The 15,711-nt window shown below is 47.2% G+C and overlaps 2 long non-coding RNA genes across 2 annotated transcripts in view; one reads left to right on the forward strand and one right to left on the reverse strand.

The window, feature by feature from the left end:
- The window catches only part of LOC308187505, a 207,379-nt gene extending 201,834 nt beyond the window's left edge, over window positions 1-5,545 (forward strand). Inside the window, exon 6 of the long non-coding RNA XR_013944739.1 lies at window positions 3,919-5,545. This is a non-coding gene — a long non-coding RNA (uncharacterized lncRNA). The remainder of the gene's footprint in view (window positions 1-3,918) is intronic.
- Window positions 1-15,711, reverse strand: part of LOC308187508 — a 233,129-nt gene that overhangs the window by 206,038 nt on the left and 11,380 nt on the right. Inside the window, exon 2 of the long non-coding RNA XR_013944747.1 lies at window positions 5,582-5,743. This is a non-coding gene — a long non-coding RNA (uncharacterized lncRNA). The remainder of the gene's footprint in view (window positions 1-5,581; window positions 5,744-15,711) is intronic.

The raw sequence follows: 15,711 nt of genomic DNA on the forward strand, positions 1-15,711 counted from the left end.
TGATACTGGGGTGGGGCCTTCTATTGCTGCGGGCAGTCATGGGTGGAGTCCAAATTGGGCGGATTTTCCTGCGGCTGCGAGGATTAATCCTATGAGGGGGAGGATTGGGGTTTGGTGGGGGTGTACGGCTTGTTGGATCTCTCAGGTGTTGAATGTTGAAGCTAGTCATGCTATGCTCAGGATCAGTCCGATGTCTCCGATTCGGTTGTAGATTACGGCTCGTAGGGCGGCGGTGTTGGCATCTGCTCGGCCTTGTCATCAGCCGATGAGAAGGAAGGACATGATTCGTACTCCTTCCCAGCCTACGAATAGGAGGAATATGTTGTTTGCGGTTGTTAGGAGGAGTATGGCGACTAGGAATGTCAGTAGGTAGGTGAAAAATTTTGTTACGTATGGCTCTGAGGCCATGTATCATATGGCGAATTGTAGGATTGATCATGTTACAAATAGGGCGATTGGAAGAAATGTTATTGAGTATTGGTCTATTTTTAGGCTCAGGGGGATTTTAAAGTTTATAATGAATTTTCACTCCCAGTGGCAGGTGACAGATTCTACTCCCGAGTAGATGAATGCGGTTGTAGGGGCTAGGCTAATTAGGAATGCGGTTTTAACAGCGCGGGTGGTGGCTTGTGGGGTGTTTTTAAAGTTTTTAAATAGAAATGGCAGGATGATTGGGGTTAGGAGGATTGTCAGCGTGAGTAGTGTGAGGGAGTTGATTAGTAGTGTGGGGTTCACTACTTTTACTTGGATTTGCACCAAGATGGGTGGTTCCTAAGACCAGTGGATTGCTGTTATCCTTTAAAAGTAAGGGGGCTGAGGTTTTAGGCTCAGATGTAAGAGTTAGCAGCTCTTGTTGGTTAAACCCTCCCCTCGGCAGGTAAGAAGGTTTGAACTTCTATTCTTAGAATCACAGTCTAATGTTTGGTTTAAACTATACTTGCATGAGGGGATTCCGGAGATCAGTTCGGGTTTGAGGATTAGGAGGAATATTGGGATAATGTGGAGTGTTATGAGCAGGTGTTCTCGCGTGGTTGAGTTTTGCATAGATGTGATGTGGGAGGGGATTGAGCCTCGTTGGGTCATTAGTAGTATGAATAAGGTGTAGGAGGCGGTTAGTAGGGTTGCGATTCCTGTTAGGATGATCGTGAAGGCAGATCAGTTGAATAAGGTGATTATAATGGTTAGCTCTGCTATGAGGTTTGTTGTTGGGGGTAAGGCTATGTTTGTTAGATTGGCCAGCAATCATCAGGTAGCTATGAGTGGTAGGAGAGGTTGTAGGCCTCGTGTGAGTAGTAGAATTCGGCTGTGCGTACGTTCATAGTTTGTGTTGGCTAGGCAGAATAGTATGGAGGAAGTTAGTCCATGGGAAATTATTAGGATCATTGCCCCTGAGAATGATCAGTGGGTTTGGATTATTCCTGCGGCGATAACTAGGCCTATGTGGCTAACGGATGAATAAGCGATTAGTGATTTTAGGTCTGTCTGTCGTAGGCAGATTGAGCTAGTCATTAGGGCGCCTCATAGGGCCAGGGTTAGGAAGGGGTAGTGCAGGAGGTTGGACAGTGGGCCCATAAATAGAGTGACTCGTATAATTCCGTATCCTCCTAGCTTTAGTAGTAGGGCGGCGAGGAGTATTGAGCCTGCGATGGGTGCTTCTACGTGGGCTTTTGGCAGTCAGAGGTGTAGGCCGTATAGTGGGGCTTTTACTATGAATGCTATGAGCAGTGCTAGACCTGATAGTATTCCTGTCCATGAGGTGGATAGGGTTGGGTGGGTTAGTTGTAGGGTTGGCAGGTGCAGGGTGCCAATTTTCACGTATAGGTGTATGATTGTGATTAGCAGGGGTAGAGAGCTTACTAGCGTGTAGAATAGCAGGTAGATGCCAGCGCTTAGGCGTTCTGGTTGGTTCCCCCATCGGGTGATTAAGATTAGGGTGGGAATGAGGGTTGCTTCAAATGAGATGTAAAATAGTGCTAGTTCTGTGGTGGAAAAGGCTAGTAGGATGAATGGCTGGACTGCGACTAAGGTTGAGATAAAGATTCGTTTGCGTTGTAGGGGTTCTTGTTGCAGGTGGTTTTGGCTTGCTATGATTATGAGTGGGAGTAGTCAGCAGGATAGTACTAGGAGGGGGGATGAGATTTGGTCAATTCCTGTTCAGTTGGATAAAAATTTGTAGGGGTAGTAGGTTGGGATTAATCACTGTAGGCTTAGGGCAGCGATTAGGAGGCTGTATAAGGTGGTGTTAGTCCATAGAAATTTTGGTGGAGACAGCAGGGCTGTTGGAAGAAGTATGATTGTGGGTAGGATGATTTTTAGCATTGCAGGAGGTTTAGGTTGTGTAGGTGGTCGGAGCCATGTGTGCGGGTGGAGGCTACTAGGATGGCCAGGCCTGTGCCCGCCTCACACGCTGAGAAGGTTAGCATGAGAATTGGTACCATGGTGAATGAGGAGACTTGGTTTTCGATGGATCATATTGATAGGCCTACGAATATCGATAATATTATGCTTTCAAGGCATAGTAGGGCGGATACTAGGTGGGTTCGGTGGAAGGCTAGTCCTAGTCCGCTGAAAATGAAGGCTGAGTAGAAGCTTAAATGTAGGGGCGACATAAGAAAGTTACAGGGTTGGCTGTAATCTGCTGGGTCGAAACCAGCTATCTTTTTGGTTAGACTAACTTTCTGTTATTCTGCTCATTCTAGGCCCCCTTGAATTCACTCGTAGGCCAGTCCGAGTGTTAGGAGAAGGAGGATCACTACAGTTCAGGTGAGGGTCATTAGGGGGGATTGGAGTTGGACGGCTCATGGCAGGGGGAGTAGGAGGGCGATTTCTAGGTCGAATAGGACGAACAGGATGGCTACTGAGGAAGAATCGGACTGAGAATGGTAATCGAGCAGATCCAAGTGGGTCGAATCCACATTCGTACGGTGAGAGTTTCTCTGAGTCGGGGTTTATTTGGGCGAGTCAGAAGTTTAATGCGGTTAGGGCGGCGCTTAGGATTGATGATAGGGCGAATATGAACATGAGTGCGTTCATTGCTCTCCTCTGGGTTTATACCAGATTCTAGAGATTGGAAGTCAATTGTAATTAATATACTAGAAGAGCAAGATCCTCATCAGTAGATGGTTATGTAGAGGAATAGTCAGATGACGTCTACGAAGTGTCAGTATCAGGCTGCTGCCTCGAATCCGAAGTGGTGGTCTGATGTAAAGTGGAACTTGATCAGTCGGAAGAGGCAGACGGTCAGGAAGGAGGATCCGATGATTACGTGGAGTCCGTGGAATCCAGTGGCAACGAAGAAGGTAGATCCGTAGACGCTATCGGCGATTGAGAATGGGGCTTCGTGGTATTCTATTGCTTGTAGGGCTGTGAAGTAGAATCCCAAGAGGATCGTTAGGGTTAGGGCGTGGATGGCGTGTTTTCGGTTTCCTTCTGTGATGCTGTGATGGGCTCACGTTACGGTAACGCCTGAGGCTAGTAGGATGGCTGTGTTTAGTAGGGGGACTTCTATCGGGTTGAGTGGTTTAATTCCTGTTGGGGGTCATTGGCCTCCTAGTTCTGGGGTTGGGGCCAGGCTCGAGTGGAAGAACGCTCAGAAGAACCCTAAGAAGAAGAATGCTTCGGATGTGATGAAAAGGATTATGCCGTATCGTAGGCCTTTTTGGACTGTGGGAGTGTGATGGCCTTGGAAGGTGCTTTCTCGTACAATGTCTCGTCATCATTGGAGTATTACTAGGAGTATTGAGATGAGGCCTAGGGTTAGTAGTATGGATGAGTTGTAGTGGAATCACATGATTAATCCTGAGGTTGTGAGTAGGGCGGCGGCTGCCCCGAAGATTGGTCAAGGGCTTGGGTCAACTATGTGGTATGAGTGTGCTTGGTGTGCCATTAGATGTTTTCTTGTAAGTATAGGCTTAGAAGGAGCACGAAGACGTAGGCCTGGATTATGGCTACTGCTACTTCTAGGATGGTTAGGAGTAGTAGGATGATTATTGTTAGGATGGATACTGCAGGAAGGGTGGGTATTAATGCAATGGAGGCTGTAGAGATGAGTTGGATGAGTAAGTGTCCTGCTGTAAGGTTGGCTGTAAGGCGGACTCCGAGGGCTAGGGGGCGGATTAGTAGGCTAGTTGTTTCGATCAGGATTAGTGCGGGGATTAGGGGTGTAGGGGTACCTTCGGGTAATAGGTGGGCTAAAGAGGCTGATGGTTGGTTTCGTAGGCCTGTTAGTAGTGTGGCGAGCCATAGTGGGAAGGCTAGGGCTATGTTCATAGATAGTTGGGTGGTTGGGGTGAATGTATATGGAAGGAGGCCTAGAAGGTTGATTGTAAGAAGTATGATTATTAGGGATGTAAATATTATGGCTCATTTGTGGCCATTTTTGTTGAGTGGGACTATTAGTTGTTTTGTGATTAGGTGAAGGAGTCATGTTTGGATAGTAGAAAGGCGGTTGTTGATTCATCGGTTGTTTGGGGACGGGAATAGTAGGGCTGGGAAGAGTAGGGATAGTAGGATTAAGGGGATGCCGAATAGATTGGGGCTGGAAAATTGGTCAAAGAAGCTTAGGTTCATGGTCAGGATCATGGTGTGGGTTTGGTAGTGAGGGAGGTCTTATTTGATGGGGGGTTGGTTGTGGTGAAGGCTAGTAGTTTTGGTTGGATGAGGAGTGCTAGGGTTAATCAGGTTATAATTATGATTGAAAATCATGGTGCGGGGTTAAGCTGTGGCATATCATTAAGGAGGGGGAAGTCCCTCTTTGGCTAGCTTAAAAGGCTAGTGCTGTTGCATAGCTTCTTAATGATTAGGATGATGATAGAAGGGACGATCAGGCCTCGAAATGTGGGAGTGGGGTTGATTCTACTACAATGGGTATGTAGCTGTGATTAGCCCCGCAAATTTCTGAGCATTGTCCGTAAAAAATCCCAGGCCGGGTGGTAATGAATGAAGTTTGGTTTAGTCGGCCTGGGATTGCGTCTGTTTTAACTCCGAGCGTTGGGACTGCTCAGGAGTGGAGTACGTCTCCTGCAGTAATGATCACGCGGATGGGGGATTCTATTGGGATAACTACGCGGTGGTCAACTTCTAGCAGTCGGAAGTGGCCGTTGGGTAAGTCTGGGGTGGGCACTATGTAGGAGTCGAATGATAGGTCTTTGAAGTCTGTGTATTCGTAGCTTCAGTATCATTGGTGGCCGATGGCTTTTAGGGTGAGGTCTGGTTCGTCGATTTCGTCCATTATGTAGAGGATTTGTAGGGATGGGAGGGCGAGGAGTACCAGGACGATAGCAGGTAGGATTGTCCAGATCAGCTCTACTTCTTGGGCGTCTACAGCATTGGACGAGAGTTTTTCTGTTAGTATGTGGGCTAAAAGGTAGAGAACTAGGCTGCAGATAGCTAGGGCAACGATTAGGGCGTGGTCGTGGAATTCAACGAGTTCTTCTATGATGGGTGATGAGGCGTCTTGGAATCCTAGTTGGGAGTGGTTGGCCACATGAGATGTACAGGATTTTTACCTGTGATTTAGTCTTGACAAGGCTATGTAATTGGTTTACTAACGTCTCATAAGAAAGAAGCATGAGCGGTTAACCTCCTGGGAGACCCAGAAAACTTCACCCCAGCAAACCCGCTAGTAACCCCACCACACATCAAGCCAGAATGATACTTCCTATTCGCCTACGCCATCCTACGTTCAATCCCAAATAAACTAGGAGGCGTATTAGCACTGGCCGCCTCCGTACTGATCCTATTCCTAATCCCATTCCTGCACAAATCAAAACAACGAGCAATAACATTCCGACCACTCTCCCAGCTCCTATTCTGAGTACTAGTCACCGACCTCCTCGTCCTAACATGAGTAGGAAGCCAACCCGTCGAACACCCATTCATCATCATCGGCCAACTCGCTTCAATCGCCTACTTCACTATCCTCCTATTTCTCCTCCCCGCCGCAAGCGCCCTAGAAAACAAAATACTCAACTGCTAAATACTCTAATAGTTTATAAAAACATTGGTCTTGTAAACCAAAGATTGAAGACTTACCACTTCTTAGAGTACCCCAAACTCAGAAAAAAAGGACTCAAACCTTTATCTCCAGCTCCCAAAGCTGGCATTTTCAATAAACTATTCTCTGACCCTAACCCCTAAACCGCCCGAATAGCACCCCGCGACAACCCCCGCACAAGCTCCAATACAACAAACAAAGTCAACAACAGCCCCCAACCCGCCACTAAAAACATCCCTGCCCCATGTGAATAAAACATGGAAACTCCACTAAAATCCGACCGAACAACAAACACCCCAACATTATTCACAGTAGAAACCCCGAACTTCCAAGCCCCCATAAACCCCCCAAACACCAACCCCCCAAAAACAATTGCCACAAACGCTACTGCACATCCAATCACCCGTCAATCCCCCCAAGCCCCAGGGAAAGGCTCCGCTGCTAAAGCTACTGAATAAACAAACACCACCAGCATACCCCCCAAATACACCATAAACAGCACTAAAGCCACGAACGAAACCCCAAGGCCCAGCAACCACCCGCACCCCGCCACAGACGGTAACACCAAACCAACAACCCCATAATACGGCGAAGGATTCGACGCCACACCCAAAACACCCACCGCAAAGCAAATCCCTAAAAAAAACATAAAATAAGTCATTATTCCTGCCCGGACACTACCCAAGGCCTGCGGCTCGAAAAGCCGCCATTGTTCTCAACTACAGGAACTAACCGCAAGCCCCCAATAATTCTACCCCATCTATGCCATTATGCTTAACCCCCCCCCCCCCCCCCCCCGAGGCGGGGGTATTTGGTTATGCATATTCGTGCATAAATTTATATACCCCATATACATACATACTATAGTACCAGTAATATACATTATATACGGACTATCTTATAAGCAGGTGCTAAACCCATACATGTACACGGCCATTAAACCCTTAAACACACTCCTACCAAACCACCCGGCATGAATGTTCTAGGACCATACCCCACAACACCCAATACAACTCCACTCAAGCGCATAAGAAGACCCCATTTTAATGAATGCTCACAGGACATGCTCCAACAACAACTCTCCACCACATATCTCATGCAGTTCGTATCAGACGGATTTATTAATCGTACTCCTCACGTGAAATCAGCAACCCGTTGCACATAATGTCCGGTATGACTAGCTTCAGGCCCATACGTTCCCCCTAAACCCCTCGCCCTCCTCACATTTTTGCGCCTCTGGTTCCTCGGTCAGGGCCATCCATTGGGTTCACTCACCCCTCCTTGCCCTTCAAAGTGGCATCTGTGAGTACTTTCACCTTCTCAATGCGTAATCGCGGCATGTTCCAGCTTTTTGGCGCCTCTGGTTCCTCTTATTTTTTCCGGGGTTACCTCACAGGTGGCTATTCCCAGTGATCTCGGGGGTCCCACAATCTAAGCCTGGACACACCTGCCTCACGGCCTATCCTATATTTCAAGGGTCCCTCGATGAGACGGTTGGCGTATATGGGGAATCATCCTGACACTGATGCACTTTGACCACATTCAGTTAATGTTACCTCCACCCTCCGGGTTAAATGGGGCTATTGGATGAATGCTCGTTGGACATAGCACAAAACAACAAATCATTAAGCGCAACCCCTGCGCTTCACAAACTAAACCAGTAAACTTTCGCTAACCACCATGTAGCATAAACCTTCATCGCCCAATCCCAGCAAACTACCTCTAAAACTCCATTAATCATCCCTTCCATGACATCATCGGAACGATGTACATATACACACAAACACATACAAAATAACTTAAACTTATTAGAGAAACTCCAGTACTAAAAATAGTAAACACAAGCAATAATTTCATATACTTCACTCTCACTCACCACTCAACTATCAGCTAACCACACCCCCGTCCACATAGCTTAACACAAAGCATGGCACTGAAGTTGCCAAGATGGCATAAAACATGCCTGCGGACAAAAGACTTAGTCCTAACCTTACGGTTGGTTTTTGCTAAATATATACATGCAAGTATCCGCGCCCCAGTGTAAACGCCCTCGACCACCTACCCCCATACAGGCCTTGAGGAGCGGGTATCAGGCACACCCAAGTAGTAGCCCAAGACGCCTCGCTAAGCCACGCCCCCACGGGTATTCAGCAGTAATTAACATTAAGCAATGAGTGCAAACTTGACTTAGTTATAGCAACAGCCTAACTTCAAGGGTTGGTAAATCTTGTGCCAGCCACCGCGGTCATACAAGAAACCCAAATCAACCGTCCTATTGACACGGCGTAAAGAGTGGTAAAATGCCTATCCTAGCTAACTAAGATCAAAATGCAACTGAGCTGTCATAAGCCCAAGATGCACCTAAACACACCATTAAGATGATCTTAGGAACTAACGACTGATTTAAACCCACGAAAGCCAGGGCCCAAACTGGGATTAGATACCCCACTATGCCTGGCCCTAAATCTTGATACTTACTTTACCGAAGTATCCGCCAGAGAACTACGAGCACAAACGCTTAAAACTCTAAGGACTTGGCGGTGCCCCAAACCCACCTAGAGGAGCCTGTTCTACAATCGATAATCCCCGATTAACCCAACCACCCCTTGCCAACACAGCCTACATACCGCCGTCGCCAGCCCACCTCGAATGAGAGCACAACAGTGGACACAATAGCACCCCGCTAATAAGACAGGTCAAGGTATAGCCTATGGAGTGGAAGAAATGGGCTACATTCCCTATTCATAGGGCACACGGAAAGAAGCGTGAAACCACTTCTGGAAGGCGGATTTAGCAGTAAAGTGGGACAATAGAGCCTACTTTAAGCCGGCCCTGGGGCACGTACATACTGCCCGTCACCCTCCTCAAAAGCCACATCCCACATAACTAATACCATAAATACGCTGAAGATGAGGTAAGTCGTAACAAGGTAAGTGTACCGGAAGGTGTACTTAGAATATCAAGACGTAGCTATAACACCAAAGCACTCAGCTTACACCTGAAAGATATCTACTAGACCGGATCGTCTTGAAGCCCCCCCTCTAGCTCAACCACACAAATAGTACACCAAAACTAAAGAATTTACTAAACTAATTAAACTAAAGCATTTTACAGTCTTAGTATAGGCGATAGAAAAGACACTTAGACGCGATAGAGACCCCAGTACCGTAAGGGAAAGATGAAATAGCAGTGAAACAATCAAAGCAACAGACAGCAAAGATCAACCCTTGTACCTTTTGCATCATGGTTTAGCGAGAACAACCAAGCAAAGTGAACTAAAGTTTGCCCCCCCGAAACCCAAGCGAGCTACTTTCAAGCAGTTAAAGAGAGCGAACCCGTCTCTGTTGCAAAAGAGTGGGATGACTTGTCAGTAGAGGTGAAAAGCCAACCGAGCTGGGTGATAGCTGGTTACCTGTGAAACGAATCTAAGTTCCCCCTTAATCCTCCCTACCGGACATCCTGAACCCTAATGAGATGATTAAGAGCTATTTAATGGAGGGACAGCTCCATTAAAAAAGGACACAACCTCGACTAGCGGATAATTCTTACTACTGATCCTACCGTGGGCCCTAAAGCAGCCATCAAAAAAGAGTGCGTCAAAGCTCCACCACCTAAAAATACCAAAATAAGATGATTCCCTTATCACAAACAGGTCAACCTATGAATATAGGAGAATTAATGCTAAAATAAGTAACTCAGGGCCACACCCCTCTAACGGCGCAAGCTTACATAGAAACATTATTAACAGACCTAGACAGATACAAAAACCCCTACAAGACCACGTATTAACTAACCCTGTTAACCCGACTCAGGAGCGCCTATAAGAGCGATTAAAATCTGTGAAAGGAACTCGGCAAATTAATAAGGCCCGACTGTTTACCAAAAACATAGCCTTCAGCAAATTAAACAAGTATTGAAGGTGATGCCTGCCCGGTGACTTAGGTTTAACGGCCGCGGTATCCTAACCGTGCAAAGGTAGCGCAATCAATTGTCCCATAAATCGAGACGTGTATGAATGGCTAAACGAGGTCTTAACTGTCTCTCACAGATAATCAGTGAAATTGATCTCCCCGTGCAAAAGCGGGGATGTGAACATAAGACGAGAAGACCCTGTGGAACTTAAAAATCAACGACCACCGCGAATCCTCAATCAACCCCACTGGGGCCACTACCATCGCAGAGCCTGGTCGATATTTTTCGGTTGGGGCGACCTTGGAGGAGAACAAATCCTCCAAAAACAAGACCATACCTCTTTACCTAGAGCTACCCCTCAAAGTGCTAACAGTGACCAGACCCAATATAATTGATTAATGGACCAAGCTACCCCAGGGATAACAGCGCAATCCCCCTCAAGAGCCCATATCGACAGGGGGGTTTACGACCTCGATGTTGGATCAGGACATCCTAATGGTGCAGCCGCTATTAAGGGTTCGTTTGTTCAACGATTAACAGTCCTACGTGATCTGAGTTCAGACCGGAGCAATCCAGGTCGGTTTCTATCTATGACACACTCTCCCCAGTACGAAAGGACCGGGAAAGTGGGGCCAATACCACAAGCACGCCCCCCCCCTCTAAGCAGTGAAACCAACTAAACCGTGAAGAGGGCCTTCCCCCACCACTTTCAATCCTAGAAAAGGACCAGCTAGAGTGGCAGAGCCCGGCAAGTGCAGAAGGCTTAAGCCCTTTCCCCAGAGGTTCAAATCCTCTCCCTAGCTTCACCCATGATTCAAATAACAACACTAAGCTGCCTCATTATATCCCTCCTATACATCATCCCAATCCTGATTGCCGTAGCCTTCCTAACCCTAGTAGAACGGAAAATCCTAAGCTACATACAATCCCGCAAAGGCCCTAACGTTGTCGGGCCTTTTGGCCTACTTCAACCATTTGCGGACGGACTGAAACTATTTACCAAAGAGCCCATCCGACCCTCTACCTCTTCCCCACTTCTATTCATTCTGATACCAATACTAGCCCTTGTCCTAGCCCTCACCACTTGAGCACCACTACCACTCCCATTTCCCCTAGCAGATCTAAACCTCGGAGTTCTCTTCCTAATAGCCATGTCAAGCCTAGCCGTCTACTCAGTCCTATGATCAGGCTGAGCCTCGAACTCAAAATACGCACTAATCGGAGCCCTACGGGCAGTAGCACAGACCATTTCATACGAAGTGACACTGGCCATAATACTGCTATCAATAATCATACTAAGCGGAAGCTACACACTCAGCTCCTTTGCCATCGCACAGGAGCCTCTATACTTCATTTTCTCCTCATGACCCCTAGCAATAATATGATACGTATCCACCCTAGCAGAGACAAACCGAGCTCCTTTTGACCTCACAGAGGGTGAATCTGAGCTAGTCTCAGGGTTTAACGTTGAATACGCCGCAGGACCCTTCGCCTTATTCTTCCTAGCTGAATATGCGAACATTATGCTAATAAATACACTTACAGCCATCATATTCCTAAACCCAAGCGCCCTAGGGCCACCCACAGAACTATTCCCCGTCATCCTAGCCACAAAAGTCCTCCTACTATCTTCTGGTTTCTTATGGGTCCGAGCTTCATACCCACGATTCCGATATGACCAACTAATGCACCTACTATGAAAAAACTTCCTACCCCTCACACTAGCTCTGTGCCTCTGACACATCAGCATACCTATCTGCTATGCAGGCCTACCTCCTTACATAAGGAAATGTGCCTGAACTACAAAGGGTCACTATGATAAAGTGAACATAGAGGTATAACAGCCCTCTCATTTCCTGTTGACCTTAGAAAAGTAGGAATTGAACCCACACAAGAGAAATCAAAATTCTCCATACTTCCCTTATATTATTTTCTAGTAGAGTCAGCTAATCAAGCTATCGGGCCCATACCCCGAAAATGATGGTTTAACCCCCTCCTCTACTAATGAACCCTTACGCGACCCCAATCATAACCTTCAGCCTCATCTTGGGCACCACAATCACAATTTCCAGCAACCACTGAGTTCTGGCCTGGACAGGACTGGAGATCAACGCACTAGCCATCATTCCCCTAATTGCCAAATCCCACCACCCACGAGCAGTAGAAGCCGCAACGAAATACTTCCTAACCCAAGCAGCTGCTTCCGCCCTGGTCCTATTCTCTAGCATAACCAATGCCTGAGTCACTGGCCAATGAGACATCACACAAATAAACCACCCAACCTCCTGTCTACTACTGACAGCAGCAATCGCTATTAAACTGGGCCTAGTGCCATTTCACTTCTGATTCCCAGAAGTACTACAAGGATCGCCACTAATAACAGCCCTGCTACTCTCGACCCTCATAAAATTCCCCCCACTAACCCTGCTCCTACTAACATCCAAATCCCTCGACCCAGCTCTACTCACCGCCATGGCCCTAGCCTCAACAGCACTGGGAGGCTGAATAGGACTGAACCAAACACAAACACGCAAAATCCTAGCCTTCTCGTCCATCTCCCACTTAGGCTGAATCGCCATCATCCTAGTTTACAGCCCCAAATTGGCCTTACTTACCTTCTACCTATACACAATCATAACATCAGCCGTATTCCTAGCCCTTAACAAAATCAAAGCCCTTAACCTATCCATGATCACAACCTCATGAACAAAAACCCCAGTGCTAAACGCCACCCTAATACTAGTACTTTTATCCCTAGCAGGCCTCCCCCCATTAACAGGCTTTATACCAAAGTGACTTATCATCCAAGAACTAACTAAACAGGAAATAACACCAGCAGCCATGGCAATTGCCATGCTATCACTGCTCAGCCTCTTCTTCTACCTACGCCTCGCATACCACTCAACAATTACCCTTCCCCCCAACTCCTCTAACCACATAAAACAATGATACACTAGCAAAGCCCCAAGCACACCTACTGCGGTCCTTGCCTCACTATCAATCCTCTTACTTCCCCTGTCCCCAATAATACATGCCATTGTCTAGAAACTTAGGATAACACCCCAAACCGAAGGCCTTCAAAGCCTTAAATAAGAGTTAAACCCTCTTAGTTTCTGCACATTAAGACTTACAGAATATTAACCTGTATCTTCTGAATGCAAGTCAGACGCTTTAATTAAGCTAAAGCCTCCCTAGACAGATGGGCTTCGATCCCACAAAACTCTAGTTAACAGCTAAATGCCTAAACCAATTGGCTTCTGCCTACAAAGACCCTGACGCACCCTAGTGCGCATCGATGAGCTTGCAACTCAACATGAATTTCACTACAGAGCCGATAAGAAGAGGAATTAAACCTCTGTAAAAAGGACTACAGCCTAACGCTTCAACACTCAGCCATCTTACCCGTCACCTTCATCAACCGATGACTATTTTCCACTAACCATAAGGATATTGGCACCCTGTACCTCATCTTCGGGGCATGAGCAGGAATAGTCGGCACCGCACTCAGCCTATTAATCCGCGCAGAACTAGGACAACCAGGAACTCTCCTAGGCGACGACCAAATTTACAATGTAATCGTTACCGCTCACGCCTTTGTAATAAGCTTCTTTATAGTCATACCCATCATGATCGGAGGATTCGGCAACTGATTAGTCCCCCTCATAATCGGTGCCCCCGACATAGCATTCCCGCGAATAAACAACATAAGCTTTTGACTCCTCCCCCCATCATTCCTCCTCCTACTAGCCTCATCCACTGTAGAAGCTGGCGCCGGCACAGGCTGAACTGTCTACCCTCCCCTAGCAGGTGACCTTGCCCACGCCGGAGCTTCAGTAGACCTGGCTATCTTCTCACTCCACTTAGCCGGTATCTCCTCCATCCTTGGGGCCATCAACTTTATCACCACAGCCATCAACATAAAACCCCCCGCACTCTCACAATACCAAACCCCACTATTTGTCTGATCCGTACTAATTACCGCCATCCTACTCCTTCTATCACTCCCCGTACTCGCCGCCGGTATTACAATATTACTAACTGATCGAAACCTAAACACCACATTCTTCGACCCCGCTGGAGGAGGAGACCCAATCCTGTACCAACACCTATTCTGATTCTTCGGACACCCAGAAGTCTATATTCTGATCCTACCGGGGTTCGGAATCATCTCACACGTAGTCACGTACTACTCAGGCAAAAAGGAGCCCTTCGGCTACATGGGAATAGTCTGAGCCATACTATCCATCGGCTTCCTAGGATTCATCGTCTGAGCTCACCACATGTTTACAGTAGGAATAGACGTTGATACCCAAGCCTACTTTACATCAGCCACTATAATCATTGCCATCCCTACCGGAATCAAAGTATTTAGCTGACTAGCCACCCTGCACGGAGGAACAATCAAATGAGACCCCCCCCAATACTATGAGCTCTAGGATTTATCTTCCTATTTACCATCGGAGGATTAACAGGAATCGTTCTTGCAAACTCTTCCCTAGACATCGCCCTGCACGACACGTACTACGTAGTTGCCCACTTCCACTACGTCCTATCCATAGGCGCCGTCTTTGCCATTCTAGCAGGATTTACTCACTGATTCCCACTACTCACTGGGTTTACCCTACACCAAACATGAGCAAAAGCCCACTTCGGGGTAATATTTACAGGAGTAAACCTAACGTTCTTCCCCCAGCACTTCCTAGGCCTAGCAGGAATACCCCGACGATACTCGGACTATCCCGACGCCTACACACTATGAAACACCATTTCCTCCATCGGCTCCCTAATCTCAATAGTAGCCGTAATCATACTAATATTCATCATCTGAGAAGCCTTTTCGGCCAAACGAAAAGTCCTACAACCAGAACTAACTACCACAAACGTTGAATGAATCCACGGCTGCCCTCCCCCATACCATACTTTCGAGGAACCGGCCTTCGTCCAAGTACAAGAAAGGAAGGAATCGAACCCTCACATGCTGGTTTCAAGCCAACTGCATTCACCGCTCATGCTTCTTTCTTATGAGACGTTAGTAAACCAATTACATAGCCTTGTCAAGACTAAATCACAGGTAAAAATCCTGTACATCTCATGTGGCCAACCACTCCCAACTAGGATTCCAAGACGCCTCATCACCCATCATAGAAGAACTCGTTGAATTCCACGACCACGCCCTAATCGTTGCCCTAGCTATCTGCAGCCTAGTTCTCTACCTTTTAGCCCACATACTAACAGAAAAACTCTCGTCCAATGCTGTAGACGCCCAAGAAGTAGAGCTGATCTGGACAATCCTACCTGCTATCGTCCTGGTACTCCTCGCCCTCCCATCCCTACAAATCCTCTACATAATGGACAAAATCGATGAACCAGACCTCACCCTAAAAGCCATCGGCCACCAATGATACTGAAGCTACGAATACACAGACTTCAAAGACCTATCATTCGACTCCTACATAGTGCCCACCCCAGACTTACCCAACGGCCACTTCCGACTGCTAGAAGTTGACCACCGCGTAGTTATCCCAATAGAATCCCCCATCCGCGTGATCATTACTGCAGGAGACGTACTCCACTCCTGAGCAGTCCCAACGCTCGGAGTTAAAACAGACGCAATCCCAGGCCGACTAAACCAAACTTCATTCATTACCACCCGGCCTGGGATTTTTTACGGACAATGCTCAGAAATTTGCGGGGCTAATCACAGCTACATACCCATTGTAGTAGAATCAACCCCACTCCCACATTTCGAGGCCTGATCGTCCCTTCTATCATCATCCTAATCATTAAGAAGCTATGCAACAGCA

This window comes from Anser brachyrhynchus, assembly GCF_964034855.1.
Source record: "Anser brachyrhynchus genome assembly, chromosome: 1".
Lineage (NCBI taxonomy): Eukaryota > Metazoa > Chordata > Aves > Anseriformes > Anatidae > Anser > Anser brachyrhynchus.